Source organism: Podarcis melisellensis (genome assembly GCF_964234715.1).
Source record: "Podarcis melisellensis genome assembly, chromosome: 9".
NCBI classification, from domain to species: Eukaryota; Metazoa; Chordata; class Lepidosauria; order Squamata; family Lacertidae; genus Podarcis; species Podarcis melisellensis.
In genome coordinates, this window is record NC_138541.1 from 50,748,983 (window position 1) to 50,763,932 (window position 14,950).

Here is a 14,950-nt window from a genome sequence, read left to right on the forward strand (position 1 = left end):
TTGAGCCCCACGTTGGGCAAAAAGATCCCTGCATTGTAAGGGGTTTGAGGACCCTTCCAACTCGACAATTCTATGATTCTACGAAGTGGACACATCTGACCACTCCAGGTTAATGTTGGGGTTGGGGCAGGAGCACACTCTGGAATCGGCAATTTATCCTTTTTCCTATTCCCATCCCATACAGGTATCCCAACATTTGCACACAACCACATATACGCATGGCGCTGGGAAATAAATAGAACCACACCGAGAAATGGCAGGAGAGAGCTAGAGTGTCCTCGTGGCTCACAAGGAGACCTCTCTGGATATGTCAGTGAGGGAGGAAGAAGCCCCAAAGACAGGAGGCACAGCAGGGCTTTTTTTAAGGCTGCTCAGCTTTCCCACCTATCAGCTGATGCATGAGGAGCATCTTCCGACCTCCAGCAGACCCCAGAGTTTCAACTCTAGTTATTTTGCTCTGAACTAGAGAGAGAATGGGAGAGAACACTGGAGAGCAAGGGGAAAAATAAGCATTTAGAGGGTGCTCTCCAAATATGTGGTTTTTGCTTATGCACAGGGCCCCCCAGAATGTAAACCCAATTTTAACAGTGGGGTTAAATACACATCCCTGTATTTCCTGTATTTGTATATGATTTGGTCTGAGGGCTGCCTGCCAGTCTTCTCTTCTTGTTTTTTGGCTTCAGGAAGGTGATTGTATGGCTAACATTTCAGCACAGCTCTAGCCCAGATTTAGAGAACCTGTGGCCCTCCTGTGGTGGTCAGAGTTTATGGGAGTACAACCCTACTTCTACCAAAACTCAACTCCAAATTATTTTGGGCTTTGGGAACTCAGAAAGGACAAGCCATTACATATATTTAAGAAGCTGCACTTGGGATGAAGACAGATGCACCATAAAAAGAAAAGTCAGTGCCTTCTTCAGTCAAGTGGTAAACCTGACTCTGCAACTGAACTAATGGAGCTTATCTGGACTGAGGGGGAGTAAAGACTTATCCCTTGCCTTAGCCAAATACAGACGGTACAGGATGTTCCCGAGCTAACTGACTGCCCAAGAGCCAAGAGCATAAGTTGTTGTTATTTTAAAAAACAAGTCCCCAAAACGCTGAATATTTAAAATAGGAGCATAATTAATCGATGATAATTGTAATCTCTTACCTGGAATTAAATTATCTGTTTCACCACAGCTTTGGATGCCAGCTTTGAGGACTGCCAACCAGACAGACACACGTGTCACATATGAAAATCCCTGCCAGGTGAGCTTTGGTTGATGCCCTCATATTAGGAATATTCAGTCGAATTATAAAAACTTTTGCCCAGGTTTTACGGATTTAGATGAAGCTGGTTGATGAATCCTTTTTTGGTTTTGTTGTTATTTTATGTTTTTAATAGTATTGTTACGTAAATTTTTAAGATATTAGCTGCCATTTGGAGGAAGGATAGGGTATAACAATGATGTAATAAATCCTATACAATAAATATGATATAGAAAGACACACACATATGCAAATTGCAAGTATATAATACACATGTATAAATATGCACAGTATGTATATATGTGTATGTGACACAGAAAAATTTACTCTAAACTGAGCAAGAATTTCAATGAAAGGTACCTTGACTTGAAGTCCAATCAAATACTGCAAGAGGGGGAGGGGGAGGATTGTATTTTGAGTGTTTAATCCAGATTTAGAAAACAGCACATGGTATGGTGAAAGCAAATTATGCAGCTACATAATTAAGAAAGCTGAAAACTGTTGTGTGGGACACGACCCCCCCCCCACTTGACAAGAATAAGGTTGTGTAATTTCACTCTTTGTTTGAACCTAGATTCTCTCATCTGGCACTGAGGTATAGTATATATGAGAGAGACTCATCCATATGCACCTGTACTCACATGTAGCCCTTTAACTTAACAAATAACATGGGAGAGGTGTAAAGAAACAATACAATAATTCAAATGCTGAGGTCGCTTTTTGTTGGCAAATAAACATATTTAATATTTGGTATGTTATCATGTGCTACTTCAGCTTTTTGCAGGCAAAATAGAAAGAGAGGAGATGGATATTGTTTGCCACTGAAGTTCTCCTCAGAGTACCACTAATGGGAGTGCAGGTTGTGTTAGTTTCAAGCATTTGTGGGAAGTATATTGTGCTTTTTTTGTGGCTGAGGAAAGATAAGTGGATGTTGAGACCACAAGAGGAGATTAGCGATTCTATGCTTGTACTGCTAATAAATCACACTCTGTCCACTGATTTGCAAGACCAAATTACTTTTCGGAAACTCTGGGGAGCCAACATTGGGTGGAAGGAGGTGATGACTGCCTGCACGGTCAGTGCTTAGAAAAGTCTAATGTGAATAATCTGGACAGGACATTGGAGCTCTTTTCTGAGTAATTGGGAGTGCAACTGGCAGTTTTTGCCTGCACCATTTGGTACACTGGAAGCCTGTAATCCTGTGGGGAGGTGTCCATTATTAAATTCCTTCCCATATCAGAACAGATATTCTTGGGACACTAGAGCAATGATGGCCAAATCAACAATGAACACCTACTGAACTGGACTTCCAACATTATCGCAATTCATTAGGAGGAGACATACTGCCATGGCTCCCTTTCTGCTAAAGGCAGCATCAGCTAGCACCCTACATTTCCACACATTTCTGAAAGAGTGCAGGTAAACTATGCTAGACTCACTGCATGGCCAGAACTTACAAATAACCTGTTCTCTATATAGCTGGAATTCTGCTACATAGGCAGTAGAAGATGATTTGTTCTTACTAAATATAAGCATTTAAGCAGTGAAAATACAAGTGTCTAGTTCCACCCTTAGAAAGCGTAACAAAATTACTTAGTTAGATACTTGGTGTGATTCAATAAAAGAGAGGAACCTTTTTTGATGACTTGTGAAGATGCTGAATGGCAAATTGTAAGCATAACACCAGAAGTGGATAGCATGATGGGGCAGAGGTGCTTTTCTGATCTCCTGGAAGGCAAGTCAGCATAGTGTAAATGCAGCAGCAGGAAGGCTAAACTGGTGGCCTCTCTGCTGCCTTGCCCGCTTCTTGGTATCAAGCAACAACTCAGTTGCTAGGAAGATAAGCGCCTCCACCCCACAACACCATTTTTTAAAAAGGTAAAGGACCCCTGACAGTTAAGTCCAGTTGTGAACCACTGGGGTTGCGGTGCTCATCTCGCTTTACTGGCCAAGGGAGCCGACGTTTGTCCGCAGACAGTTTTTCCGGGTCATGTGGCCAGCATGACTAAGCCGCTTCTGGTGAAACCAGAGCAGCGCATGGAAACGCTGTTTACCTCCCCGCTGGAGCAGTACCTATTTATCTACTTGCACTTTGACGTGCTTTTGAACCGCTAGGTTGTCGGGAACAACACCATTAGACCAGCACAATTTGCTATATGAGTTCATGAAAACCAGCACTCAGCCAGCCCCTTCCCTTATGCAAAGCCTACCTTGCACAATAACGGGGAGCCTTTGCAGAAAGCCTCCATTCCTCCCTAGAATATTGAACACTGAAACATCAGCTTCCCAGGTATCTGGAGCCCTGGGAAATGTAACTTGCCAGAACCTCTAAATATTTACAATGGGCATGAGGAGCTCAGGTGCACTGATGGGAAACTACATTGCCCATGGTCCTTGGTGCCTTTCAACACTATTGTTTTGGTGCTCAAGGTAGCAGGTAGAAATGGAGGTTTCACCAAAAGTCCTCTTGCAAAACAACCCTATCAGTGCTGCCTGGGTGGCTTTGGAGAAGGGTGGCAGAGAACAGCTCAGCAGAATGGGATTTGGTGTTTTGGCCCTGCTGCACTACACTACATTGTGTGGGTCATGGCAGAGTCTGTATTGTGTTAAAAAATGAAATGAATTATTTCCCATAAATAAGACTAATTAGGCCAGCCCATTCCAAATTCAGCCTGGAGGGGGGAGGTTCACCCATTATTACAAGCACATAATTTTTTTGCCCGTTAAAAAAAAAACCGTTTTATGGCATACGGTGCTTGTCTTTGTTACAGCACCATTTAACAATGGTACTTAGTTGTACAACCAGAGAAGACAATTCTCACCTTAACTAAAGGGAAAGTGTTTTCCTGTTCAAATGTTTCTGATCTACTATTTCAGTCACCCACACCATTTGTTTCAATAGTTTCAATATTGAATTTTAAATTGTTGTAACCTGCCCTGGGACGGGATGTTGAAAGGTGTGAAATGAATTGAATTAACAGCAGCAGCAGCAGCAGCAGCAGCAGCAGCAGCAGCAGCAGCAGCAGCAACAGCAGCAACAACAACAACAACAACAACAACAACAACAACAACAACAACGTGTAAAGGAACAAAACATTAGGAAATGGGCCACCAGTGGGCAGATGCTGTTAGAGCATGTTCTGGCTTATTAAGATAGAATTTTTGGTTTAGTGTTAGCGCAGCGGAAGTCTCTGTTATGGCTAGGGAGAAGAATGGTAAATTGGCAGCATAGATCAGCAGGACAGAGTTACAGAGCATCATCAGACAGGGAAAGAAAACAATCCCTTGGATTTAAAACATTTCACCTGAGTTTAGTGGAGATTATCACTTCCAACCATCTTTTTTTGTATTCCTTCTGGGAATGTGACCTGTCACTGCTTTCCCCCCTAGCAAAATAGGTGCTCTACTCACCATGAAATTGTAACAGTAAATGCCACACTTTTTAACAACAAAAAAGAGGTCTGGGTACTGCATACCTTTGAGTACCTCCTGAAAAAAGCACTGTGACTTGTGTCCTTTCAATGCATCCACACCCCCTCACAACTGGTATGAAATTTAACAGTGAACTGAAACTCTCTTCCCATTTTTTCAGTCTCGTTTGTTATCTCCACACTCCTCTCCACAAGGGGAAGGTTTTCATTTGCTTTTTTGAGAGCCTGAGGAAGAGAGATTTCTGTTAATTTCAGTTTATCTAACTGTAAGGGGACAAGGCTGAGGTTTCTTCCGCTCACTCCCACTTCGTACACTTTAAGAAAAAAGTCTGCATTTTGTCATGTCACTATCACAACTCAGTGTTGCATTTTGCAGGTGCACATATAAGAAGAAACTGATATGTGGCTCTGCTGCAGTTGCCATGGGAGAATTCATATGAAATGACCACACAGCAAATGCTTGCCCAAAACACATGAAATGGTAAATAGGTTAAAATCTGTTGTGTTTTTGTTTAGATGTGCTTTTTTAACCTGGGTTCAGACTTATAATTAACTGAGAATTTTACCTACCAAAGAGCAACACAGCCTGCAGATCTCTTCATTTAAGGAAGAGTTTATCCTACGTAGCAAAGTTCTGAAATAGCACAACTTGAAGATGTTCAAGGATGACTTTCATGACATGTTTATTTACCCCCTCAAAATTTTAACCTGCAATGACAAGCGTGCCCCACCCACTAACAAACAATAAATGGAAACCTGCACTTTTGCTCAGAGATTCAAAACTAGTTTAAATGGCATTGAATCATTTCCAAATCCTCAAGTGACCATTTTAAATAGCTGAAATAAGTTCCAGCCACTGCACTCAATGGCTGGGTCTCCATATTCACTATGGCCAATTTTCTCTCTCTATCTCCCATTGCAAAGGGGCAGAGGATAAGGCAGGCATTTGTTCTTTCTTTGTTGGCCTTTTTGCAATGTTTCAAAGGGTTTTCATGGGTATTTTCATCACTTTGGGGACAAAAATTCTTTAGCTGGGAAATTTCCCCAGAGGTATCAATGGAAATTTTTGACTCATAATGCGAATGCTTGCCTAACAAGTGATTTTCTGGATAAGGCTTTGAGCTCAGCTAGTGAGACCTGCATGCATACCTGTTCCACAACAGTTGCACTGTTGGGGGCACAATTCAGAATGGGTGATTACTTTTTAAGCCTTTAATGCCTTAGATTTGGAATACAGTGGTACCTTGGGTTACATACGCTTCAGGTTACATACGCTTCAGGTTACAGACTCCACTAACCCAGAATAGTACCTCGAGTTAAGAACTTTGCTTCAGGATGAGAACAGAAATTGTGCTCTGGTGGTGCGGCAGCAGCAGGAGGCCCCATTAGCTAAAGTGGTACTTCAGGTGAAGAACAGTTTCTGGTTAAGAACGGAGCTGCGGAACAAATTAAGTACTTAACCCGAGGTACCACTGTAATTGACTGCAATCCCCCTCCTGCTCATGGCTGAGGCACCATTGGTTGGGGGCAAGAGGCTATTTCTGTGGTTTCATCCAGATTATTGAATAGTAGCTAGAGCCCCTTCAGCCTTCTAATTGTTTACCACCCAGTTAAAACTTTCAGCAGGCATTTGTCTGCAGGACAGAAGCTTTTTACAAATTTGGTAGACCCTCATTTTAGAATATTTTTTGCTGCTGAACTTGCATCCACCATATGTTGCTGCTTTATGTATTTTATTTGATTGTTTTATTCACTGCTTTTTTATCTAGAAAAATAGGTGCCAGTACTCACCATGAAGTTGTTACAGTGAGTGCAACACTTTTCAACAACAACAACAACAAGGTGCTGGTACTGCATATTCTTGAGTACCCCCTGGGGGGAAAAGTGCTGGTTTTATTGAAAGCCACATCAATTGAGCAAATGCCACCAAGGGCTGGGGCGTATTTTTAAAAAAGGAAAAAGATCATACTGTGAAGAAAACCAAATGCAAGAAGTATATATGTTAAAAAAGTGAAATATTTAACTACAGTGTCCTATTACCACTGAATTTGACCTGCACATCGATTTAAGAAATAATTCCTGATGGAGGCAACTGTTAAAGCCAACTAGCTGATTTTGTAAACACACACACCAGTCTTTAGATGAGGTATATCAATGCACTCACTTTTTAGGAAACTTTCTAAAATATATTTAAATGGCTTCAAAGCAGCATCTGCTTCATTTAAATCAGGAGTTAATTTTAAGCTCTCTAGACATCCAAGTCTTACTGTCATAAGAATGCAATATTGTATTTTACAGCAGTTAACTTACTATGCTCCCCCCCTATGCTTCACCATACAACTAGACTGTATTTCATGCTGACATGTGCTGCTTGAACAGGTGCAGACTTCAACAGAAATTTCTCCTAGGGCTAGTAGTCCTGAGAATACTGTATGTGTCTTGAATCTTGGAATTGTGTGTAAGCAAAACCATAAATCAGCTACCAGACGTCTCTGTGAATCAGATGTTGTGTCGGTTCGAAACACGTGCAACCGTACAGCTATGCAAAACGGGAATTAAAACTCTCTCTTGTGCTTGTTTAAAGATGGGATAGAAATCTCCATTGCAGGTCAAGTTACATGATACCCTATCTGTAAACTGACTCCTAAAGAAAACAGCTCTTCCAAAGAACTGTGTGCGCCAAAGTATGTCAAAGCTATGGTCTTAGAAGACTGACTTATTTATGCTCAAATTGTCATTCATTCATTTTGTAGGTCAACAGAGGCACACTTCTTTTGGGTGCTTTCCTCCCACTATGCCCCATGAATTCACACAGTTATCATTACACTCTTTTAAAACTGTTATACCATGGATTGACAATAAAATGTAATCATACAGCTGATGAGGGGGAATAGTTTCTGCTATCAGTGGAGAAATGAAAGGTGCAGCCTATACAGTGGTACCTTGAGTTAAGTACTTAATTCGTTCCGGAGGTCCGTTCTTAACCTGAAGCACCACTTTAGCTAATGGGCCTCCTGCTGCCGCCACGCCACCGGAGCACGATTTCTGTTCTCATCCTGAAGCAAAGTTCTTAACCCAAGGTAATATTTCTGGGTTAGCGGAGTCTGTAACCTGAAGCGTATGTAACCTGAAGCGTATGTAACCCGAGGTACCACTGTACAATATTTTTCACTCTTTTGAGGAGGATGGAGACAATTAGCTTTCCTAAAGGCATGTCAGGGCAGCGAGGATGTAGGGCTCCAAAACAGAATACAGCAGCTCAGTCTCAAGACCAAGGAGTGAAGGCCAAGCCAGGTGGGCCATTATTGGCTCATCAGGACACCTAACCCTGTTGGGCTTGAAAGCTGAAGCACACCGCCCAGCCATTTGCAGAAGTTGAACTGTAGAGCAAAAGATTTGGTTCACTATTCCTTTTGCATGCAATTAGCCCAAGTGGTGCAGGGACTGTGGCACACTGGGCCCTAAAGTCCCAGATGTAAGACCCCCGCAAAGGCTTACAAAAGGAGAAATATACACACTATCACAACTTTTGCCAAGACTTCAGCAACCCTTTCAAATGATGAAGGCGGAGAACCAGTCTGTAGACTACATGGCTTCATACTGGGAATTATTCCTCTCTCCTAAAGGGTTCACTTTCCCATCCTATATGTATACTGGGCCTCCCAGTATTTGTTCTGTGATAACCCTAAAACCCAAATCTAACCACAGTGTTTCTATCCTTACCTATTCTTACACATATCCCACTTGAATGATTCTCCACATAAGACCATATTCCTGGAATATTAAAACCAGATAATGATCAACGTAGTCATATGCTGATGCTTCCACCTCAATATATAGTATTTCTTTCAGACTCTGTAAACACACCCTTCCTCTGTTTAGCAAGAATTTAGAATTGTTTTGGATTTTCATTCCTCGAAATATTTAAAACTGATCCCGTTTTAAACTCCAAGGACTCAATCATCTATTCTGACCTTCAGTCATAGCTGTTATTTTCTCATAGCAAGCTATAGCTTCTATAAATTAACAGGCCATCGATTGCTTTTACTGCTTTTATATGCCTGCAGGGCTTTGTTCCATTTCCCCCACTCTAGTATGAGCACTGCTGATATTGATTCTGTTTATTCTCTACAACACACTCTTTTTTTGCTGTCCTCCTTCACTCAAGCATTTTGGTCTTAAGAACTCATTTATAGGGATACAAAATAAATTTTAAGCAGTTGTGATTTAAAGGAATCTTGATAGCAGATTAACAATCACAGGGTTTTTATTGCAATAATAGGGTGAATGCAGTATATCCCACATCTTTGACAACTTGGCCATTGAAGTGTCATATTAACACAATGCTTTTCTTTTAAACCTGAAAGGTAAACGACAACTGTACACATACAAAAATAATTTGTGTTCATAATTTTGCATAAAGTCTTGGGGAAGATCTTTCAGCAAAGCAATACTGAAATAAAAAGAATATGCTCCAGCTTTTTCAAATAGAATTTCTTTTCCTATCAGATGAAACGTCTAACATTTGACTTGAAAACATCAAATCCACAGTTGCACCCAAATCAGTGCTTCTTTCTTGTTAAAAGGTGTACATAAGAACACTGTTCAGAAACAAGTTGTTTTTCAAATGAAAGAAAAAATTCAACAGTAAGAAGTTCAGCATGAACAGGAAAAAACATATTTGTTTTGGGTTTTCTTGATTTGTAGCTTTGTTGAATGTGACATATTACCTGTCAGGGCACAAGCAATTCAATAAGCAGTAGCAGTTCTACGAGAAGGCAGATTCTCCAACTGTCAATCATATCTCCATGGGAGGGAGTTCCATAATTAGGGGACTTCCAGGTGTTACCACCAAACAGGTAAGGCTTATTGGCATCACCACCAAGAGGCCTCCCACGCTGTTCTCAAAGGCCATGTTGGGACATACTGGAAAATGTACTCCATCAAATATTTTGTCTCCCCTCCAAGATATTGGGTTTTGTTTTGTTTATGTATTTGTATTTCTGCAAGCTTTGGAATTCCCCCATTTCCCCCAGCCTGCTGATATCTCATTTGTGGATTGGAAATATGTGCAATTTTTGCTACCTAAGAATCCACATTCAAAGGAGTTTGCTATTAGTATACATAATTACAGTAAGATTTTGCACTATTAGGAGACATTGGTTGATGACAAAAACCCTGAATCATACCCTCGAGTGAATTATGGGAATGTCTCCAACATAAATTTAAAATGCTCATGTTTACAGAGATAATATAGTAGTGTTTAAACATATTTTCCAGTGCTGTTTACTTGATTTCTCAACACACTTTTGTGATTACTGTAAAAATACAGGCAGACTTAGTATGATCCACATGATCCAAAGATATGGCTTTGACACCTGTCTGTCAACAGAGTCAGAATTTGAGCATGGCAATGAGTGGGACATCTTGCATGCCCATATCACAGGGATGGGGAACCTGTGACCCTTCAGGTGTTGATTGACTCCCAACTCTCATTAATCCCAGCCAGCATGGCAAATGGACAGAGATGGCAGGAATTATGCCCCAACAGTATGTGGTGGGTCACAGATTCCCCATCCTTGACTTATTGTATGCATTCCCATAATCAGTTGTATGAGAGTCTGCGCAAATGGCAAATCCACTTAGATGAGCAGGAAAGTCAACAGAGACAGAAAAGAAACCACAACAGTGATAACATAAGCCAACTTCTTCATTTGCATTTGAGACCTGATGGAATGACAAGTCAAGCTGTGTCCCCCACTTCTGCTCTTTCTTCTCACCACGCAGCCAATATTTAGTGAATACAGAACATGCAAAGTAAATGCTTTCACACATTTAATGTCATGTGCAGTTTGGTTCTAAGTACAGAAGCCAAAAGTAAATTTGTAATCATAAATAGAGACAGTGTTCTCTTTCTGTGGCCTGGTAGCAAAACACTAAACATGTTAGCTTTAAATCTGTGTACTTTTTGAACGGGAATATGTTTATGTTTTTATTTCATTCCATTTACTGCCTTAACTTAGAGCACAGCTTGTCTTGCTCATAAACCCTAGCAAAGCAGGAGCACCAAGCGGCAGAACAAAGTATTACAAAACACAACAGCCATCCTCACACAAAAGAGCAATTGGAAAGACTGGCATATAAAGTGGTTCCTAGGCAGCCAATCATTCAGTCACCAACCAGATGATGACCTCATGAGCCTCCAGACCATAGGTGATACCCAACCAAGTCATACTCAAGAGTGAAATCAATGAACATCAGTCAAATCCCTTTCTTTCAATGGATCAATGTTAGTATGACTAACACTGGATCTTACACCATATCCTGAGATCCAAATACTTTCTTTCCTGCACATTGTGTGACTTGAACTTGCTACAAAACAGCGCCATACTGCCAAAGCTGGGATTTTTCACGTGATCATTTGTCTTATTTTTGCTTTCAGAGCTCTGTATATTCAGCTGCTAGAGACACACATCCAGTTTTCACTGCAGGTGGTAAACCTGTGTTACTACTTCAAGATTGCAGGGGTGGAAGGGGGGCTCAACATGATTGAATGCTCCTCCAATGCACATAAATTTCCTCCACCTTGAGAACTGGCATGTCAGGGAGATGTAGAGTTCTAGCATAGCCTTCTCAGCCTTTGCATGTGGGCTCTTTTTAATTTTTTTGCTGTTGTTAGGGAGGTGCATGTGAAGATCCCACCTGCATTCTGATAGCTTACAGCCAAGACAGATTTACAATCTCAGTGAAAAATAGGCCTTAGACAAATGCCTGTAAATTACTGTCCATTAAAATGAGCATATTGACAAACAAATATAGATTATAAGATCCATATACTTGTCAGTAAAGAACAGCTCCTGTAGGTTCTGCCTTTCTGTAACTTACAGGTATACGAAAGCTGGACATGAATGGCATTCCATTAAATGTCAGTTTAATGCCCTCTCACAACAAGTGCTGGACAATAGGGAACATCAAGTGAATTAATTAATGCATATGACTATTTACCAAGAGGCAGTTTACCAAGCTCTCCATGCAGCTGCGTGATAAACTGGTCACCTGTATCATCTTGCTAACACTGCATTAAATATCTTTTGTTTCAGTGCTTTATGGTTGTATTAAAATGTGTTTATTGTTATTTTAAATGCTTCCAGAGAACTTGGTGATTGGGTGGCCTACAAATACAAGCAACGACCGATGGATGTGCGATCGCACACATACGCCCGGCGCCAAACCAAGTAACCCCAAAACATCACTAAAATAGCAGAATGGGGATAGAACGGGGGCAGGGAGGGAAGGGGCAGAATGGGGGTGGGCAAAACACTTTACGTGGACCCCACCAAAATGCATGGGGGTCCAGAAAGTAACCCCTGTGGATTGCCTATAGTGTCATAAATACAGTGGTACCTTGGGTTACGTACGCTTCAGGTTACATACGCTTCAGGTTACAGACTCTGCTAACCTAGAAATAGTGCTTCAGGTTAAGAACTTTGCTTCAGGATAAGAACAGAAATTGGGCTCTGGCGGTGCGGCAGCAGCAGGAGGCCCCATTAGCTAAAGTGGTGCTTCAGGTTAAGAACATTCAGGTTAAGAACATTCAGGTTAAGAATGAACCTCTGGAACGAATTAAGTACATAACCCGAGGTACCACTGTAAAGTCAGAGCTATGGTGAAGGCTGACACAAAGAGTAGCCAAGAGCAAAGAGTGCACCTAGCACAACTTAGATTTCTAGGTACAATCACAAAAACTAAGTACCATAGGGATGGTGAACATGTGGCCCTCCAGATACTATTAGGACTGAAACCCCTATCATTCCTGACTACCAACCAGGCAACATCTGGAGAACCACAGGTTCCCCCACTCCTGAAGTACACTCCTGAGTGCCCAGAGAAACTATTTCCCCCAGATGTGTGAAGGACCTTCCATACTGCCTTGAGCTCCTTCGAAGGAAGACAAAATATAAAAGTAACAATAAGGTGTACTGACCACCATTTTTTTGTCATCTCCAGAATAAGTCTTGATCAGCTTGCCAACATCTGGCCTCCCAAAAACAAGTCTGCCTTTCAATCCAACTGCCTTAAGAAAAGAACTAGATGTGATGAGGCATATATTTATTTAAAGGTTGGTGCACTGGCACAGAAAAGCAGGTAGCACCATCTGTTTTTCTACATGAAACAGAGCAAACAAGGGAATGGAATGAAATCACTGCCTCCCTGCTCTGCCTTGTTGCGCTTGTGCCCCATAAACCTGTGGCTATTTTACTCCAGTCCAGCTTGGATACTACAGCTGAGCTAGACTAAGGGCCTAACCACATTGCTTTTGGTCACCTGTGCCACTGCCCCAAGTTATTTGATGAACAGAGGCTAGAGCTCTATTTTGAGCGGCTAGAGCCCTATTTGGGTGTTCCCGCCACAAGATTAACAATTGTGTGAAGGGATGAGTGGAGCTCTGCCTGCCTGCCGCACCCACCAGCCCTTGAAATCCATGAGTTGGGCAAAAGAAATGTTTGTACAAGGTAAGTCGCCCGTTTGTGCCTAGGCTCCACTCCACAACACAGAACCCTAATTCCACACTATGAGCAGGGGAAGCCTAGGTGCATATAGCAAGCTACCTTCTGCAGACATCTCCCTTTCCAATTCATAAGATGAAGCAACACAGAGTGGGTGCAGCCTCTGGGCACAGTTCTGCTCTCCCCACTATGCAATTAATTACTTGGTTCCTTTTGTGCCATGCTTTTGAAGGCACTCAAAAAAAATGAGCAAGAATGATATTCTCCATTACTTCCAAGTGTCTGTAAATCCAGTGCGAAGTGAAGAAATGACATTACTCTTTCTGAAGCCCTCTGTACATGTTTGAGAATTTAGCAGAGGGGAGTCTCTCCCCCATCTCTCCTGGCATATCTTTCCCTCATTAAACCACATTTGTCTCTGGAGTTGTTAGGGTCCTCCAGGATTATGTGACTAGATTTTTCTGAATGTGCAGACAGCTCTTAAGGCTCCAGTGTATTACTTATGACCGAGGTCAACGTGCTATTAAAAGCAAGAAGAAATCCATGTTTAAATTGAAGGTATGTTTCAATGAGCACAGCTCCATTCAAATACCATTTCTGGAATCCTGTGGGAAAACTCTTTAACACAAGGCACTCCATACATTATGAAGTTGCAAGGAAAAGGGAATTCTATGACAAAATTAAATGTCAACACACCCCAGCACGTGTACACTGTGTACACACACAGAGCAACTTGTGTGTACAAACTTCATTCATTATGATCTGCACAGAATACTTACATTAGTCCCTGTTAAAAATGCCATCCTTAAAAATAAAAAAAGGATTGTGTGAAGCTGCACTCAGTGTTTAACAATGGACTTGACACAGAGCAGAATCAATAAATACCTGTTAAATTGAATCTGTGTGATACTATGAATGAATGACACATCATAGCGAAAGGGATGGGGGGGGCAGTCAGGTCCTATATCTGAAAGATCTTGAAGTGTAACAAAAGACAAGAAATATAAAACAGGCCAGTTCAAGTAACTTAAGTGCTTGGAGATGAAACTAAAAAACAACACAAAACAAAGAAGATGCTTTGCAAAGGACTTGGTAGACAAGCGACTCTAAATGTGCATGTGTAATTCTGTGCACACCTGAGTACAGCATTTCCCAATCGCATTTAATAAATGCTCATATATATATATATATATATATATATATATATATACGGAAAAGACATCTGAAAATGTATTGGACTTTGGCATCTTTATTGCTTCACCAGCACATAATACTTACCTTTGTTACTAATTTACCTATTGACTTCGGCGCAGCCGTCTGCAATGTTTAATCTAGCAGCGATTCTATTATGTTAAGTATATTCTAAAGATTATCCAGTAGTGCTTTGAGAAAGCATGGAATTTTATAAAAACATGAAAGGCACTCTAGGTTTTCAACAACGTTCTAAGCAGCCAAAAATGATGGCATTCTGGCAAAACAACAGCCACCTATTACTAGTAACCTGGAGTGAGTACAATTCTCTCCTTTACCATAATTTAAACATTATCTGCCTTACGCTATGTCAACAGATTGCGGTTTTATTGATCAGTTTTACGAGTTATTTCAAGAAACCAAAAGCCTATACGTTTAGCACCTAGACATATGCCAGAACCACTCTGCTTCAGTAAGGTCTATAGACATTCCATGTGTGTATCTTTCATTTCCTTTGTCCCCAATATTGCTCTTAACATGCAGCTTGCCACCGAGGTTGTGTTTCAAAGG

At 41.2% G+C, this 14,950-nt stretch overlaps 1 protein-coding gene and 1 long non-coding RNA gene across 11 annotated transcripts in view; one reads left to right on the plus strand and one right to left on the minus strand.

Moving 5' to 3' along the window:
* SORBS2 (sorbin and SH3 domain containing 2) overlaps positions 1-14,950 on the minus strand; it is a gene marked incomplete at its 3' end in the record, with an annotated part of 183,422 nt that overhangs the window by 166,888 nt on the left and 1,584 nt on the right. The window lies entirely within an intron of this gene.
* On the plus strand, positions 1,059-6,547 carry LOC309378445. The gene is made up of 3 exons (XR_014172081.1): positions 1,059-1,251; positions 2,492-2,670; positions 6,452-6,547. It is a non-coding gene; the product is annotated as an uncharacterized lncRNA (long non-coding RNA).